This window comes from Porites lutea, chromosome 7 (genome assembly GCF_958299795.1).
Source record: "Porites lutea chromosome 7, jaPorLute2.1, whole genome shotgun sequence".
In the NCBI taxonomy this organism is placed as follows: Eukaryota; Metazoa; Cnidaria; class Anthozoa; order Scleractinia; family Poritidae; genus Porites; species Porites lutea.
In genome coordinates, this window is record NC_133207.1 from 15790207 (window position 1) to 15810107 (window position 19901).

Genomic DNA, 19901 nt, shown 5'->3' on the forward strand with positions numbered 1-19901 from the left:
TATCAACCGGGTTCAATATAGAAAAAAAAATGTTAGGGCTTTCTTTCCCCAGGGACAAAGCAAACTGTCCGTATTAACGAGGTGTCGGCATTAAGCGGCTGTCCCTGAAGCGAGGTTTGACCGTAGAACTCGTGCTTGCCTGCCTGTTGGCTCGATTTCAGAGGCGAGCAGCGGAGGCTCGTTTACCGAACAGCGGCTGGCAGTCGAACTAACTTGCCTGTTCCAGGTGTTCAGATAGTGGAAATTGGCGAGAAATGGAGAGTGGAGAGGGAAAAGCGCTGTTTCCCCCCTGCTAACAGTTTTACTTTCGTCGTCTTGCAGAACAGGAAAAGTTCGACTAAGTGCTCTTTACCGGAACTGGCAGGCTAACTGCGCCAACTGTGACCACAACAAAAAAAAAGCGAAGCACGTCTGCGGCACTGACCAAGCGTGTAAACTGAATATTTATTAACACTTCGTTTTTGCCCTCTTTTAAACAGTTTGCTTGAGTTGACCAATAAACTAAGGAAGCTAAGCGCTCAATGAGAGTCAAGATTGACAAACACGATGTAAAGTCATGAAAAGTGTTAGACGAAAATGATTGCGAAACCGGAGTACATGCATTTAACAACGTTGTGGACCCATTTTCTACAAACTGATGGAAATGTTAGGATAAAAGTAAGAACATTTACTTTTAACTCTTAAAATATATCGGCAGTTATTAAAATACAGTTGAGGGATCTTGCGTTACATAAACTTCTTACACACGAATAAAACTAGTAAACAAAATTACCGTAAATGAACGATAAGCGATTTTAAACCTATATCATTCAAAACCTACTTTGGCTCTAGGCTTCCACAATTATTACACGTCTTTCCATCAAACGCAATGCTAAAATTTCATAAATATTCTAAAATTAGTGAACGTGACTTAAAATCTTCTTTACAAGTTGCTGCCCACTTCATCAGCTGAATCCAGTCTGTTTTCCCGGCTCTTCCTTCTGCACCAGAGTCGTAAAAGTTTCAATTAAAAGCACCCTGAAAGCGAAAACCTTACAACTTACCAAACAAATGCAATAGTTTTCTTTATTAATTTTTTTCAAACTAAGCAATAAAAGTTGACGTTCACTCTTAGTTCAACTGTAACGAAATTTGTCTCCTTTTTTAGGTCAACCGTCACACGCGTGCGAAATGAGATTTATTGGAAATAAAAACCTTGTGATTAAAGTCTATTTCAATAATTATTGTCATGAAACCAACCTGATTAAAATGGTTCTTCGCTATGTTCGATGGGTTGTTTTCTGCTGATCCGCCACTGCAAACTGTCCATTTTCTTCCCATTTAAGTTTCCTGCAGAGGAGGATCGAATAGTATCCCATGATGCATTTTTCCAGAAGCATCACGCAATATCGCAGTCATAGCAGATTCTATCTTGAAATAAGGTCGTTTTCTCGTCGGCTTTTTTCTCACTCGATTTCCAGTAAAAGTAAAAAAATTACATTATTTCGTTATTTGACATGATTTTTCCGATTTGCAATGGCTTAAGAGCGAAGTTTCCACTTAGAAACATTTATTTTCACGGTCTCAATTAGTCTTCCCATCACAAAGTGTTCAGTGACCCAAAACCAGGTCATGAATATTCAAGATTGTTTGGAATATATGTTGAAATCTTCAAAACTAAAGACATGTGAATTCACTTTAATGATTTTATATACAGATTCAAATACTGTGATGACATCAAATGAAAATGTATAAACTGATGCCGAATAGCATAATACGAAAGCCATTCCCAGCAACCACTGGTAAACTTTAAAATCATTTGACTCTTATCAATGTTTCTAATGGGGGTGCTTTTGATAAGATGGTTCTTACAGTTGACTCCTGATAACTTGAACTCTCACCAACTCGAACCTTGCACTTGTGAGTTATTACTTAAGTTATAACTCAAAAGTAAGGCCATATTAAGAAGCTCCCCATTAGAAACATAAATATCTCCCATTGCTAGGAGGGGACTAAGGAGGCTTAAAAGAGAGGGGGGTGGCTTATTAACTTTCTTCCCCTAAAAAGGGAGGGGCTTAGTGGAGGATTAATGGTATCTTACTATGGAAAGTAATTTCAAACTCTTTCTGGAACTACTTCTCACAGTATTACTGGTATAAGTAAAATACTGCATATTCAAAGCACAGAAAAGGTCAAAGCAGTCAACCTACCTAGGTAATTAGCAGCCTCTAACAGAACCACATCAAACCCAGCCTTAGACAGCGACAATGAAGCAGCAAGGCCTGCTAAACCTCCACTAACAATAACAACTTGATTATCGGGAGAAGGACCTGCTAATCCTTTAATAAGATAGAGAAAAGTTTTCGAAAACTTTTAATGTTTTTTGTTACTCATTACATTATATGGCCGCTGAAAAAATACTGACCAGTGCTTTAATTGTTGACTTTTGCAATTTCTGCTGACCAACTTTTTTTCACATTGTGGCCCACAATAAGGACAGAAAAATATGTTTAAATTAACATATTAAAGGCGCATTTGATTTGATTTGATTTTTAGAGATCACAATTCAATGGATGCCAAAAAAATTAATGATATTTCTAGTCAAGAGTTTATTTATTTTTTAATATGTCAAAATACTTTATTAAAATCTTATAAACAGCTACACACAAAACTTCAGTTAAATTAATATTCATAAAAAGAAATGTCAATATCAATACAAAATTCCGGCAAAACCCGTTTGCGATCCAAAATTCCAAGAAATCACATAGAGTCAAAAATCAAAACTCCCAGTGGATGAGTTTATTCTGTGAATACTTATATCATTATTGTTCTTGAATTAAACAGCCAATCGAACACACCCCATTCAAGTAAGAGAAGGCCATCTTGATATGCGTGATATGTTAAAGAAAATATCACCTCTAAAATGGATCACAGAAATATAGCTTTTAAGGGGTTCCTTTAGTTGTTTTCCTTTTTTGAAAAATTGGGTTCCTGTGGTCTCCTATAGAAACATGAGGGTATTTTTCATCGGTTAATAACTGGCGAACAGGGCAGGATCCAAAATGGTTCTTAATTTCTTTTCATTACTTTCTTCAAAAGGATCCGATAGATGAAATTTGGTACTTGTGTTACCAATTTGAACAATTTTATGCCTACCTTCCGGACTTAATTTAAGTGAGCCACAGGTTGTACACTTTTGATTGACAGGTCGTTTCGGTTGACAGGTCGGGCCAACTTGACATAGATAAAAACACAAACAAAACAAACGTAGCTGTGACACTTATTTGAAGTCAAGCGCTCCTGATGAATGCAGTCCTGTCTGAACAGAGAAATGTCGTGGAAAATTGAAGACCTGGAATTCGTGATGATTCTATTCATCATAGTTATGACTGTGTTGTTGATGAGTGGCTTTGAAGGCAGCTACAATTTCCGCGGCCCTGAAGAGAACGTATGTCTCTGTGATTTATGCCGAGCAGGTGAGATCACCTTTTACAAGGGGTAAAATTGGTCCGCTTTGTAAAATCTGTGATACGGCAAAGTTCTCGTGGGTTAAAATTGTTAAGATTTTTTAATATTACAACTACTTGGAAATCCCGAGAAAAGGGAACATATTTTACAGCCCAGATAATATTTTCCTAAATATTGCCCATTTTAGTTGTAGCCCGCCTTGTTTCGAGATGAGTAGCTTGACGGAAAGACAAAGAGTGAACGCAGTCCATGAACCGAGCAAAAAGACAATAACAGACTGATTCCTAAAGTACTCCCTGCACGCTTATCTCTGATAGTTTTACGTGTCCACCTTCTACGACACAGAACTGAAATGATTTCATACTTCCACTCCATATAACCACCCTATGGTACTCTATTTTGCTTATACATTTAACTGTTGAGACGCATGTTTGCGTCTTTTTAATCACTAATTTTGTGTCTTACAGGGAGAAACACAGAGCATGAAGATTTCGGTTTCCGTTATTGAATTTGTCAAGCACTGTTATGGACAATGAGGCTAACAAAACTGTTACAGTTTTTCCCATAAATTAAAAGTTGTGTCTCATTTGCATGCATGGGATCTGTATCAAGACTATCAACAGATCAAGTTCTTTTATGGTTTAAAAATATGATTTTCTTGTGTCGTCAAAATCTTATAAAACTAGTTACCTATCTACTCTACTCTTAAGGATTTGACAACAGCTTGTTTACTGAACAAAAAGTTTTTCAGCCTAGGCTTCATTTTTTGACAAACATACTCATAATAATAGGCATCAAATTAGTCATTATTGGGATTAAGATTCAGTAGATTGTGTTTGTTTCTACGTTGTTTCTTGATGAGGGAATCAATGTGGGACTTATAGAATGTATGCATTTCTTGATGGGGAGTCAGTATTGGACTTAAATTGTGTACGTGTCTTGTGCATTTCTTGATGGGCAGTCAATATTGGACTTAAATTGTATACTTGTCTTGATGGGGACCAGAAACTGATAAGGGGTTAAACAACCCCTTATGAGTTTCTGTGGGGACTCAATATTGGACTTAATGATGGGGAGTTAAAATTAGACTTAGATTTTGTGTCTTTCTTGATGGGGAGTCAATATTGGACTTAAATTGTGTGCATTTCTTGATGGGCAGTCAATATTGGACTTAAATTATATACTTGTCTTGATGGGGACCAGAAACTCATAAGGGGTTGAACAACCCCGTATGAGTTTCTGTGGGGACTCAATATTGGACTTAATATGGGGAGTTAAAATTAGACTTAGATTTTGTGTCTTTCTTGATGGGGAGTCAATATTGGACATATTAAAATTTTGTCTGTTTCTTTAAAAGGAGTACCGTCTCAGTGGTTATGATCTTTTACTAAGCAGAACGAAAATCCAGCTAAAGACAAACATTCAGTCATGCTCACAAGTGAGTGCGTTAGAGTTTTTTGCGTGGGTGTATAGTAGACGCAAAATATGCAATTTTTTGTCTATTTTGATCATAACCGTTTTTTAATTTCATTAGCGTTACCAGTAAAGCAGAAAAAAGGGACTCATCCTTTGCCTGGGGCCAAACACAAAAACTTATTTGTTCAAATAATTCATTTACGCTTAGATGTATTTCGGAGAAACATTTTAAGGTTGATCAGCACGTCGAGCCTAAAAAGGACGGAAAAAAGGGGCCCTGTTAGAACAATCCGACAAGCGACATGGCCTTGAAACAGCAACAGAAGACAAAATGAAATGGCAACCTAAGATATAAAGATGGGTTGAAATTGCGACAGCAACGAAGACAAGTGCAAATACCGACCGACAAACAAAGGGATGTCTTCCTTCTTAATAAATGAAATGAAGCGTTTAGAAATTGAGACAAAGAACATACGTAGCACCAGAAAATGCGCCGCTGTCTTTTATTTGGATGACCGATATCGCCTAGATTACGAGAAGTCCGTAGTAGAACGGTTCATAAGTGTAACATTCCTTCACTTTGTTAAATGTTTACTCGTGCAAAGGCAGAGCTTTCTTAAAGACAACGCGTGTATCACCCGAAATTATGCATGCGCAGTTTTCACTTATCTTCGTTTTGCATTATCGCTATTTAACTACTAATTTTAATTAGTTTTCAAGACGATTTATTCGTCTTTGGTATAAATTCGGTCAATTAAGTTCTGCGCGCGCCAGTTGTTTACTTGTTAAATTAACACTGTTTAAAATTCGTTGTTTAAAAGCGTTTTTTGCCAGCAGAGGGATTGTAACTAAGAGATGACAAATGTTAATAATTTTAAACGGTTAACCATCCTGGCATGCGTTTAGTAAACGGGATAACTATAAGAATTTTTTTGGAGACAAGGGTTTTACTTGTAACTTGCTTTTCCGCTTAAAGTGATGAAAGTGCGCACATTTATAACTCAGTATAAAATTGCCTTGGGCCAATTACCCACTCATTTGCGGTGACCACCTACGTCTCAGCCGCCCTCAACCAGTCATTAAAAAAAAGGTACACCTGGTGAACTAGGTAAACAAACGTGCACAGAGTTATACCTCTATGTATCAGGCGATCGCCTGTCTCACCGTGCCAAAATTATTTTATCTCGGTGAGCATTCGGAAGTCAGCCAAGCGCAGCCATTGCACGCGTGCTGAACAAGAATGCTTTATCATGACAGACTAAAAACAATAGAAAACTTCCAAAGCACAAACTCAGCCAAAACACAAAAAATCTTCAATGTTTACTCAAGTTTGGGCTTAAAGAAGATAATGTCACAATTTTTCAATGACCATGAAATTCAGAATCCGGGTAGTTAGTTAATCAATTGTGGCCCTGAAACAGTTTGAAGGAAAAAAAACTATCAATTTTTAAGAAAATGCTTTATTCGTGAGAAGGACTCTTAAGGTGATTCCCTAGTTTTGCACTGCGCATCTCTTACTGCGCATAACAAGATGGCCGCCGAAAAAAGAGCATGTGAAGTAATATTATTAAAATGAAGTTGACTGAAGAGAAACGCAATTGGAATTTTTGCTTGCTGTTGTTTCTTGCCGAGGTGAGACTCAGTGTGTTGGGAATGTGCATAACGTAAGCAGTACGCGTGTTGCTGAGTTCGACCTCCTCTCGGAGAACCTCGATAGTGGATGTTTAACTTGTGCTTACTCACTTTGATTCTCATTTAAACACTTTCTTTATCACATTGTGTCCTAAATGTGATATCTCGATGTAAATTCCGTAAAAACGGATTTTTTAATTCTTTCTTCCCCCTTTCACATACATTCTACTTTGAAACTCGCCCCAGTCCTCTCTCAAAAATCGGAGAAAATGCGTTCGGAGCGCACTTTCTGCAGCTCTACCGCAAAAACGAGTACGGTGACCGCCATTTTTTATTTCATGATTTTAATAAGGACAGTGCTTCCTTTCGATGAGAAAAAAATTGGCACAAATCTATGTTCAGTTTTTTGGCAATTTTACTAAATTGTACGGATTGAGCCATCACGGGTCGAAAAGCGCGCGTCCAATTTAATTCTACTTTGGAGCGTAAAGTAAAAACAAGGGCATTAAAAGGCATTTTTCTGGTACGTAAGTGGATAAACAATACATTAAAGTCAAATTCTGTGTGATGTCACATGCATCATCGAAAAAACCTCTCCTTTTTGTCTAGTTTTGTGCTGCCCGCGGTTTTTGTAAAAGGGTCCTAAATAGCCGTATTTGTCAGCATTGTGACGTCAAAACGAGCACGGTGACCCCCACTTTTTATTACTTTTTTATCATCTTCTTGACTTGTTACATCAGTGTACCAAGTTTTAGCTAAAATCTATGTTAGGTTCTTTTACTATGGAATCACCTCAAACGCTTACAAACGTCAACAAATAGCTAAAACTACAATTTCTATATATTTGCATTGCTCGAATTTGCGCGCATTTGCAAGGCCCTAAAGGTTTTTGCTAACTTGCAAGGACCCATCTGTTATAAAGATCCCCAAAATAAAGGGATAAATCTCATAGTTTATTAGACATAATCGTGTAAAGTTTGCTCATCATTTTCACATAAATTATGACCTAAATTTGGAAACCGCTGAATTTCTCGCATTGGGTCTTTGTGATTTTGGTGAAACTCTGGTCAACGCAAGGCACTAATGCGAACTATATGTAGCCGAGAGATTTTCATGAAAAAAATACCGGCAACAGTAGAATTTCGACTCAGACCCCAAAGAGGCGTGGCATTATAACCACGTGACATTTACTCGGATCGCCAAAAATTTTATGCTAATATTGTAGATTGATCTATATGTTATCCACGCTATATGTTAGACTTACGATCGAAGTAAAGGTGGGGATACCAGAGAGCTTCAAAGTAGGATGGTACCCTCACAAAATAACTGGGTCGAGTCACCTTAAAGGCTAAGAAACTATGTGGTTCGCTTTCTTTGGCTGCGACGTAGATTCATAAACTATCGACTCAGGGACGGATCTAGGGGGAGGATGCAGGGGGTGCGCACCCCCCCCCCCCCCCTGAGATGACCTGCGGTTTTCTAATACGACTGGTATTCTGCAAAAAAAAAAAAACTATGTGGTTTATTGGTGTTGAAGTAGAGCAAGAGACGAGTGCACCCCCTCCTAAAAAAATCCTGGATCCGCCTCTGCGACTATCAGGCAAAGATTAAATTAACGTATGGAAAGAACGTTTCTGGGAGATATCCGTAAATTTTGTCGTTATTGGTCAAAGACACTAAGGGGGCGTTATTGTCGTTCCACCAAGAGGTAAAAAGTTCCAGAAGGAGTGGACATGCTGGCATATCATTCTACAAACAGATGCTCTTCTGCTTCGATTCACACATGACAAGAGTCACTGTCAGTAGTTTTGGCCTTGAAAAGTTTGGCGCGAGTGTACAGGATGTGATGGTTCATTTTAAATTGAAACATAGAAAGTTTTATGTTTTTCGAGACTTTGGATGAAAGAACGTATAACTCCGCAATTGTGTGATCTGTGAATCCAGCCTCAATAAGACGAACTTCTGATGCTGGTTTTCGGAAAGTGATTAAGATACATAAAACGCGCGTGTTTACCGCCGGTAACTACCAAGTCGTTTTCGTTATCACGACTAAAAGCTTTCCTCCAATGCTTTGGGATTGCATTACACAAGCCAATATAGCACAGAAATTTTGTGCTAATTTTGTAGTTCTTCTTGAATTCTGTTAACATGAAGAGCTTTCCTTCCTTGTCTAGGGTGTCTGGCAAGGTCTTTACGCCAGTATTAACTATTGCTTATAACAAAGCAGATTTGCCGCCGACAGTGATCTCATGATTATTGCACAAGTCCTTGCCCGCGCTAAATGAGATACTTTAAGAACTAGAAGGTACAAGTTATCGATTCTAAAAAAGCTCATATATAAGATGGTTCCATAATGTCTCAACCTTCCGGCATGTCACAACATATCTCAAGGTTTCAGCCATCGTATATACGATACGATAGAATTAATAATAAATTGGAAAAAGTAATAATTAATGAGCATGCGCTTAACCGTGGACCTCTCCCTTTAATAGCCTACAGAGGGGCAACTCTATGGAACCGTTTACCAGGGGAGTGCCGTAAAGCAATGTCCGTGGTTAGTTTTATTAAAAGTATTCACTAGCAGAATGCGATTAACGATGTTGATGTTAGTAACCTAGGAGGTGCGAGGTACAAGAGAGTATCTCCCTCCTCCCTACTTTTTCGGGCAATTTCTCGTTTCTCCTTAAAGTTGGTTTAAAAATTGGCGACAGGCAACACACGACTCCTCCACTTAGTCGTAAAGGAAGTTATCTGACCCTCAGGGCTTCGCCTCTACAGATCTCTACATCAACATACCACACGAAAAGGGTGTAACCACCGTCTGTCACGCATACGAGGATTTTTATGGAGACAAACCCTTCTATACCTTCCAAGTGACACATCTAAGAGAATACCCTATCTTATATTAGCAGAAAACTCGTTCCAATTTTGCCGTAGCAACTATATATAGACCCCTGAAACAGCCATGTCAATTAAGATGGCCGTTGCTTTTGCTAACATCTTCTTGGCCAGAAGAGAAAACCAAATATTGAAGCAGATGAACCGTACTCTGTGTACCAGAGGATTTTTCTCGCGTGCAGAGGGATGCTTCTCAGTGTCGGCCATGCGGCTGACAGTGGAAAAGGCAAATAACTTTCACTCTACATTCACGGCTGATGTGTCAGACACTTGAGGTCAATTTCTTGGACACATTAGTGTACAAGGGGTTAGGAATCAATCGTAGATGTGCTAACACATTACACAAACCAACAAAAACCTTTCAGTACACCAACTTTTTTTACTCGTGTCACCCACCAGGCGTGAAAAAAGGCTCCATTTAAGGAGATGTGCTCAGGCTTCTAAGGACTAATTCCTCTCAAACCACTTTTGAGGAAAATGTCAAAAATTTCGAAGATCACCTGATGGAAAGAGGCTACCCCGCCGCTATTGTCTGAAAGAACCTCTCTCAGTCCGAGGTGCTCTCGCCGACAGGAAAACAGCACTTCCAACAGAGAAACATCCGCACGTAAAAAACTGCTGCGTCCACTTTTTGTCGTACAATACCACCCGGGTTGAAGGAATACTAAAGCGGAAATGACACCTTATACAAAACCAACAACGGCTAGGAGAAATCTTTAAAAACGACTTCTCATATCATATCGCAAGGGATAATCCTTAATAGTTTGAGCCAATCTCTCAAGTCACGATAATTTCCTGTACATGCAGGAGGTGTGTGTTGCCCGTCGCCCTCCTCCCTATTCTGTTCCTGACTCCCCTATTTTAGATGTTTTTATTCCTTTTACTGACGGAACATCTGTGAAATTGTTAGAAAGAGTTAATTGAAAAGAATTTTAAGTATTTTTTTATTTTCATTTCTTTATGTATCTTATTTTAGTCCAAATTTTAATCTAGCGTTTTTTAAAACAAATTTTAGTCGAACTATTTGTGTAATTTTATATCCTATACACCACCCCTCAAGCTACTAAGCTTTAAATGTCATCGTGTATAAATAAAGGTTTTGATTGATTGATGAATTGATTGATTTGCACTTGAATCCGATTTGTCAAACGAAGTGGTAATTGCCCTATTATGATATATCAATTTAGATATCGAACGGAGGAAACAACATTGGATTTGGCTAAATTAAAAAAAACACTGTAATTACAGAAAGCGGTTGAATTCCGTTGAATTTACACGTAATGCCTCAGTAAGCGGATTGACAGAATGATGCCTGAGATGCTACGAATCTTTTTAATTGTGGCAAGAGCCATTAACTTTAGTTATTCTACTATCCTTAATTGTTTGTCATTTAGCGGCTGTACTTGATGGTGAGTCTATTAGAACCATCATAAAACTCCTTAGGCTCGATTACCAGCCGCTGTTCGGGAAAATGAGCCAGCACTCATCCCCCGAAAGAGCGGCTGGACGCGTGCGATTTCCTTTGTTAGTTTAAGCCAATCATGTTACCGCCTGCAGATTTTCGTCTGGCAAAGATTGTCGCAAAAATTGTCACATCAAAACAGAAAGTCCGTCCTGTTCTTCCTTGATCCATCGCATGGCGAAGCGATTTCGACGGCGCGGAGACACTAGGCGAAATCCTAGAGTCCGAAGTAACACAACGTTTTGTTCTACTGTTTGTTGTGAATGATTGTGGTTGGAGAGATTTTGCCTCTTCAAGGATCTTTTCAAGACGCTTTAGGTGTCGATGACTGCGTTCGTTATAGATGTAACCGTCGACGTTTATATTTGACAGAGGAACATTTAATACGCTGGAAATTCTGTCTGGTAAATCAGACACTTTTCCATTTAATTTGGTCCGCCTCCTAGAATCAGTCAGTTCGGACCCGCAGAAGACGAAATCCAACATTCGAAGATCAAAGAAAATTAACTACATGTCGCCGTGTACAGAAATGTACCGAAGAATCTTTTTCACAATGTATGGAAATGTACCGAAAAAGCTATTTCGAAAGTCATTTGGGAGGGTAAGGGAGCGCTTGATGCAATTTTGAGCCAAAGAAATAAGAAAATTGGAGACCGGTTTCACTTCCAGTCACGCCTAAATTGTCAACTTTTCAATTACGTCATAGACAAGGTCAACGGGTCACGCGTCCAGCCGTCTCTCTAAACGATCAACGATCAACGATCAACTGTCAACTGTCAACTGTCAACTGAAACATTCTAAGTATACAGTGGTTTTTCTACTATCCTTGCGTAAGGCAGTATTTTTACATTAATCACATGTACAGTAAAAGTTCCCATTGTAATGTATCTAAATTAAGTGTCTATTACAAAATCGCACGTTCTTTGGGAGGATCAAAGACTGGACCCGGGAGACGGCGGAAATCGAGCCTAAAAACTCCTTCGACTTCGTAAAAAGGAAACGCGCCCCTTGGCGTTTTTGCTAAAAAAAACTGTCAACGAAAAGAAAAGAAAGGCCTCTGAAAAGGGCAAAATTAAATTACAACTGAACGAAAAGCTCCTACAAAACAGTGCCACAAGATGTTTTTCGGGTGCTGCACCCTCCTTTTAGTTTCATAAACATATCGCTTTCATAAACATACCTGCTCTTTTGATTGACGTTAAATGCAGCATATATCATGAAGTTTCATTTGAAATTCACTTTGAAAGGTAGCCATCTTTGAAGCTGTATTCAAAAGATAGGCAAGCGCTGCTAACGACCTCCCGTCTAGAGAGAAACCACGATGGAATTCAAGATGCTTTTTGCGTTCATCATCATCATCATCATCAGCGCAGTGATTTGGCGCTTAAAAAATGTTTTTCAACGCAGCCGCAATCGCTGCAATCCTGAAGAGAATATTTGCAGGTGTGATTCCTGCCAGGCAGGTGAGTGTGTTCAAGGCTCATCAACGCTCTCATAGTCTCGCAGAAGGTGTAAAATTTGTCCGTTATGTAAAAGCTGTTTAAAGGCAAAGTTATCATAGTTTAAAATCCGCCCAGACACAGGTAGATTCCATAGTCGAGTCTTCAAATTAAACAACACTTCAAACAACCTAGACATAATTTTCCCAGATTTGTTACTCATTTTACGTCTTCCTGTTTTTTTTTTGTTTTTTGTTTTTTTTTTTTGAGACATGAAGCAGGGCAGAAAGGCAAACTAAACGCAACCCATCGACCGAGAAACAAACTGCGCGCAATCTTTTCCTTCGTTTTACTAATTGCAAAATTGTATTTTGTTACAGAAAAGAACACGCGAGAATGACGATTTCCGTTTTGGTTCAGTACTGAAGATGCTGGGGTCAGCATAACACTGCGTAACAATTGAAGATTCTTATACTGTCAAGTTTTATATTAAGTTATGCCATATTGAAATTTGTATCTCTATGTGTATGGGCTCTGTATATGAAAAGAACAGTACTGGACGATCAAGTTCTTATAATGCAAAACTATAACCAGTAGGGCACCTACTGTACAACTTTGAATTTCCTTTGGCTTTATTTTCGATGTAAACTACGAGGTTTAATCTACAATCAATAATTAAAGAAGCTTAAAGTGCTACTACGATCAAATTTTTGACTACCATTTTTTTTCGCTAGATTGGCAGTTTAGTACTTGAAGTACATGGTGTGCAAATTATAGCTTCATGCGATTAAGGAAAGTGGTATTTTTTGGCGCTCAAAAACCATTAATTTTCGTCCGCCATTAAAACGCTATGTTCCTGTGGCCTGGTTACCAAGAACACAAGGCAATTGCTTTGTGACGTCATTTACTTAACGCAGTACACACAGCATGACAATTTTTTTCCAAGAACTTTGCTCAACAATGTTCTCTTTCCTCCCACTTCGATGCGTTCTTGTTTAGGAAGACTCTTTCGATCTTACTACATCAGGCTCCGTATGTGTGCAGCAACCGCTTCAATCGATAGAATTGTGCTGCACGTGAGTCTGACCAACTGAATGTGAGATTCGAGGAATAGGTTTGTTTCCAGCTGACAGTTTCGCTGTTTTCTCGGTTTGATAACTTCGAAGAGTGCTGCAATAGCATTTACGGGGCTTTCAACGCAAACCAGTAGCGGAAAATTAAACTTGGATCATTTGCTAGCATATGGAAGAAAGATCAATCGACAGATCTTGAATCCGGAAAGAAATCTTCGCATAAAGAGGGAGCGCATGGAGGTAAGCTTACAGTTCGCAAAACTTGCTAAGTTTATTTATATCGCCGGTGGTGATTTTTGCTTTTACTACTGGCGAAGTCATCGAAGATAAATTTTCTCTTAGACCTTTCTTCGACTGGAACGACGACGACTACGAAACTGTTAGGAAACTTTCAAAAAGATTTGCCCTAAGGCAACAGATCACAGAGAGCCCTCTAGTTTTGTAAACACTATTATTGCTCACACCTTGCTCTTGTAGTGTACTATTTTTTCTGTTACCACTATTAACATTCCTTTGAGCTCTTATAAAAAGTTTTAAAGCTCTGTTTGTAAATTTTTTTTATAAAATATTAAAATCTATCAGGATCATGGTGCAATCTGAATGGTATGATATTTTAATATACGGTAAATTCCTTAGTATTTCCAACATTCTGGTCGCCATAACCCTCACTAAACAAAAGGTATGCTTTTTTCAATTTTAGTCTTCCCAAAACTCAGAGCCTGATTAAAACTGCACAGACACATTGTCAGTTCAAACCACAAGCTAAAGCAAGAGAGCCCGCACAAGTTTATTGCAAAAACTGTTTTTGCAATTTTGTAAAATACAGCAAGAATTATTACCATTTACTGATGTGGTCTTTAAAATAAAATTGTGATCCTATCTTGAATGTTGTGTATTGTTATTGTTTTGAGTGAATAACGAAAAGTTTTGCAATCTCGCATTGAATACTTATAATAATTATAATTATAGTATATCATAATTTGAGATGTAAACTCCAACTCAGGGGCACTCATGCACTGAATCACTGAAGTGATGTGACTGACAGATTGCAAGTTAAAAATGAATAATCACCAAGGCTTGGTCACTGAAATATTTACTGCAACTGAGGGTTATGTACATGTATGAGATAGTTTCATGGCCCCTGCTCATCACTGCTGCTTTGTGTTTGACTACTCAAGGTTGTGCTCTACCAGCACCCAGTTGGCCCGTGGTGCTTAACTATTGTTCCGGGGCAACTAGGAAATTTTTCCATAGAAATCATGTGCTGGGCACCCAGGATTTCACGGGTCTGGAGCACTGGGCTCCTTTCAATTTTTCTTAGAGCACAGCCTTGCTACTTCAAAAACCTTGGTGTATCTTTTAATATGGGATAGACTAATGTTATTCCTATAAATGAGGAAGCTTCATGGCCCCTTACCACATACAAAGGCACTGTCCACCCTACTGTAACAATTGATCTGCACACTTGTTGATCACAAGATAACTGTGATGCCCCAGCTAAGAACCTGGAGGACAAGTTTAGGTCTTACGTACCGTGTGCAATATACAAGTCCATCATTTTTTTGTCATACCAGTGATTACAATAAACAAGCCAAGGGCCGTAATACTGTTTAAAGGCTGCAATGTTATTGTTCTTTGTTGCCTGATTTAGCATAGTCTATTTTGGGGGTATTATATAGCCTAAGCCAAGCTAGGGCAGGGCCCATGCAGGGCAAAGGGGCTTCCCCACTGTTTGAAAAATAAATAAATAAAATTAAGTACAGTGGAACCTTGATATAATGAAGGGCCAAGGGACTGGCAAAATATGTTTATTCTAACAAGGTTTGTTAACTTTTATCGAGGTTCTTTTTCATATTGCCTTATATTTTACTATTACTGGAGTAAAAAAAATAGTTTGTTAGACCGAGGACTTCGTTATAGAGGTTCCATTGTAATATACATTTTCATATGAATAGTATCTTTGTTGGAATAAGAATCTTCCAGCATCTAAATTTATTATTGGTCCGTTTTGATCCCATCAGTCTGATGCGTGGTAAGCCTTAAAAAGTCAATCGTCCTAGATTTCTGCATTTTCAAACCAGCAAAGCTATGTAGCATTTGCAACAATGCAGAATAGTCTTTTTTGATGATGGTTCTTGATTAAATCTGAAGACTACTCCATGAACTACGGTTTCTTAAAACGAATTATATCAGGTGATGATGTGGTCTCTGGCACATTTCAATGACATGCTAGACAAATTGAAGGCATTACAGGAACCTACAGTGTAATATCATGATCTGCAAACTTCTAGTGGTGGATTCAGCATCACCCTCAGCAGGAGAAAGGTACTTTTCAGCGGCTTGAAATCTATGAACATGACTGCTCAACAATGACTCAAGAAAGGTTCAGTAATCTGACAGTGCTAAACAGCCACAAAGAGAGAACAGCCAAATTTGCTCTCCCCTCACCTCAGTGTAGGTGGTCACCAGCCCGCACACATTAAAAGCTGCTTCCCAGGCCCTCTTAGGGGTTTTAACTCTTAAAAATGCTAGTTTCTAATAATATTTTACAATGGAAAAAACCAGCAAGAAAAACCCACAGAGCACAATCAAGGATGGGCCTCCATGATAAACGTAATTTCCACTGTGTAACACTTCTTCCTAGAGGCAGTGAATTTATGGCACACTGTGTTATCAGCAGAATCGTGCAACCTAGTGATGTACTGAACCATTTAGTGTTTCAATACATAACGTTAGTTGCAAATAATAATTTATTAATGCAGTGATAACCCAGTACTCTATGATCTACAGACACCCACTTAATTGGACACCCATATATAACAGGCAGTTTTGTTTGTCCTGAGGAAAAGCATAGATTTTTTCTTTAAAATTAACCGGCTTAGTACGCACAGTAGTAAGCACAGTAGTTAATGTGGACAACAACCACTTTTCTGTGTTTCAAGTCAGAAATTCCTATATATTCTTAATCCAGCTTTACAGACACTGGTTACCCAGGCACTTTTTATTTTTCTTGTCACAATGATGTGCCAATTGTAGACATTGTACCAAGTTCACGGGTTAATAAGATTTTATTACCAAAACATCTGCAGCCAAATAGCATGCATATGACACATTTGATTTTGATACATCTTTCTTTCTTCCCCTGTTTGTTGTCCTTTGATAAATTTTCTGCCTCCTACTCAACAAGTTTCACGTCCTTGGCTTTTTGCTACAGATTGTTCCTACCCTTCTTCCTCCTTGTTCCTTTGTGCTATATATCAAATAAATCACGTGTCTGTGACTTTTTTCCAGAGAGCTAACTTAATATGGACACCCGGATAATACGGACACCCATATATCATAACATGTCTGTGTTAACCGTTCCACTGTATATATTTTCTTGTCTAGCCAAAGCTTCAAAGCTGGTCCCAGTAAAGAGAGCATCCAAAAGATGCACACCTGGGTTTGAATAATAAATAAATTTAAAAAAAACGTCACATACAACAATTTCATAAAGTTATCTATAAAAGTTATGGGAATACAAGGGGATATCACTGACAATAGTTGGATGAGGTGAAATCTCTGAATTTTTATTAGCGTTGCAATTTATAAGTTGCTATAATGATCTGCAGTCAATCGATAGGGAAGGTATAGGCAGACACAGCCTTTTCAAAAAAACATGAGCTACAAAGAATGTGACAGTCTTTAATGTCAGCACTGAAAATTATTAAATTGATATACCAAATCAAGAGCGAGCGATCCCCTTATTTATCTATTTATATTGAAAATGAGTAAATTAACTTTTCTGACAAAGAGAACTTAACATTAGATCTAATTTTAAAATCCTCAGCTCAGATACGTAACACTAAAGTAACAATTAAATTTTCAATAATAAAGGACAGCAGTCCGTTTAAGATGGTAAAAAAAAACACGTGCATATGACAACGAGCTGGCTGCTTTAGAACCGAAACTTAGCTGAACTGAAAACTGTACCCACTCTGATTCGCTGTGCCTGAAGAAATATAAAGCAAAACTTTATCTACACTTGGTAAATGAGCACTCGAGAGTGGCTAGAAGGCAGGTGAAATTGGTGCGGACTCTCGATCGTCTTGCCTGTGTATTATTATTATAGCTAGTACGTATACAAATACACCTACCAGTAGTCCGAATCTCCGTCGGCACAAACTGCATAAAATACGACTTGGTGAAGTGTGTTTTTTTTCCTTCTCTGAGGCTAGCTGCCCTTAGTATTTTACTTTCTCATATTCAGTCGGTGCTAGTTCTACAGAGTCATCGTAATCTACGATTTCCTCCATCACTCACAATTCCAGAATCGGACGAAGACGAGCGAAGCTTTGAGAATCGCTCGCTGTTTTCTCACGGTTCAGGTTTGTTTTCGTGGCGTGTTCAGAAAATGACGTCACAATCAGAGAACAATAGTTTTGTCACTGGAACATAAATTTGTAATGGCGGACGCGAAAAACCTACATTTTCAAGCTCAATATTTTCACTTAGAGGGCGCCAAAGTTCATTTCAATGACCGAAACAGGTACAGCCACTTCTGATAAGCTGAAAAGAAAGCATTTTTGTGAAAAACTTGACATTAAATTTTGATCGTAGTAGCACTTTAAGATTAGAGAGATTTGGATCAGTCTAGAGTTCTTACAGCTGTGCTGTTTTGCCAACTAGGACCGGACTAGGAGACGACGACCCTGTACCTCTAGTATCTAAAAAAACGTGATTGCGGTAGCAACTATATACAGACCCATGAAACAGCCGTGGGAATAAAGATGGTCGTTGCTTTTCCTTAGATCTTCGTGGCCAGAATAGGCGGAAAACCAAATATTGAGGCAGAGGTGTATTGAACTGTACTCTGTGCACCAGACGATTTTGTCGAGTGCGGCGGGATGCTTCTCAGTGTCGGCCGCATGACAGATCCCTGTGGAAAAGGCGAATAACTTTCACTCTGCTGTAAAATTCACGGCTGATATGTCAGAAACAGAGATCAATTTCTTGGACAGACAAGTGTGCAAAGGGTTAGATTCAAGGAATCAATCGTAGATGTGCTAACACAATACAAACCAACAAAAACCTTTCAGTACACCAGCTTCTTCTCGTGTCACCCACCAGGCTTGAAAACAGGCTTCATTAAACTATGCGCTCAGGCTTCTAAGGACTAATTCCTCTCAAACCATTTTTGACCGCCGCTTAGAATGCAAAAGTACTCTGGATAGTCTAGAAAGTAGGGTGCCGCTTATGTTTATGAAACCGATATGTTTATGAAACTCAAAGATGGTTCAGCTCCTGGAAAAAATCTTGTGGCATTGTTTTGTGACCGAGCTGTTCTTTTAGTTGCAATTTAATTTTGTCCTTTTCTTAACTGTTTTCAACAAAAACACCAAGCGGGGCGTTTCCTTTTTGCGAAGCCGAGAGAGTTTTATCAAGGTTCAAAATTCGCCATCAAGTGAGCCGCTAAATGAAAAACAAGGCTGATAGGATAGCTGACGTTAATGGCTCTTGCCACAATTAAAAAGATTCCAGGATTTTTTGTCAACACAAGTCCGTCATGGGTGAGGCCGTATCGTCGCTCAAAGAAGTGGCTTTGTGGGCAGGTCTAGTGAGAATACGTAGACTGAAGATAATTACTTCCAGCACGGAACAGACGCGTGCTTGGATTTTTCAAAAGGATAGAAGGTGTTTGTTAGCAGATGTCAATCTCCTCATGATCAACTATGCTAAAAACGTCTGAATTGCCCATATAAGCTTTTCCCTTAAAGACACCTTTGTGGGTACTTTATGGGATCAAGAGAGTACGTAGATAGTTAAAATGTCAGGTGTCATTCTGTCAATCCCCGCGGTCAATCTGCGTACTGAGTCATTGCATGTAATAAAATTCAAAGGAATTCAACCACATTGTGTTTGCAGCCATATCCAATGTTTTTCCTCCACAATAGGGCACAGCCCAACTTCGTTGCAAATCGTATTAAGTGCAAAGCAATCAGTCAATCAATCAATCAAAACCTATATTTATACACGATGATATTTAAAACTTAGTAACTTGAGAGGTGGTGTATAGGATATATAATAATTATACAAATTTTTCGCCTAAAATAAGTTTGTTAAAAAACGCTTTACTAAATCTAAAAATTAAATAAAATGAAAATTGAACAAACATCCAAAATTCTTAAAATACTGTCAAATTAACTTTTTCTAACAGACAGTGAAAAGAACAAAAACGTCCAATAAGGAGGATCAAGGAACGAAATATTGCCGGAGAACTGGACACACGACTCCTTCATATATAGGAAGTTACGTGATTTTCCCTCGCGATAAGACATGCGGAGTCCTTAAAGATTTCTCTTAGCAGTCGTTGGTTTTGTTTGATCTCCCCTTTAGTGTTTCCTTCAACCCGGGGAGCGTTCAACGACAATTTCTTCCTAACTGATACTTTAAAACACTTTTTACTAATAGCCGATCCAGAGTAGCTCACAGTATTTTTAGTTCTCTAGAAAGAGGCGCTACAAAATTTGTACCTGTTTAGTCATCCTAAGGGAG

General features: G+C 38.5%; 1 pseudogene; it reads right to left on the minus strand.

Annotated features, from left to right (window-relative positions):
- Window positions 1–19901, minus strand: part of LOC140944926 (uncharacterized) — a 65983-nt pseudogene that overhangs the window by 21172 nt on the left and 24910 nt on the right.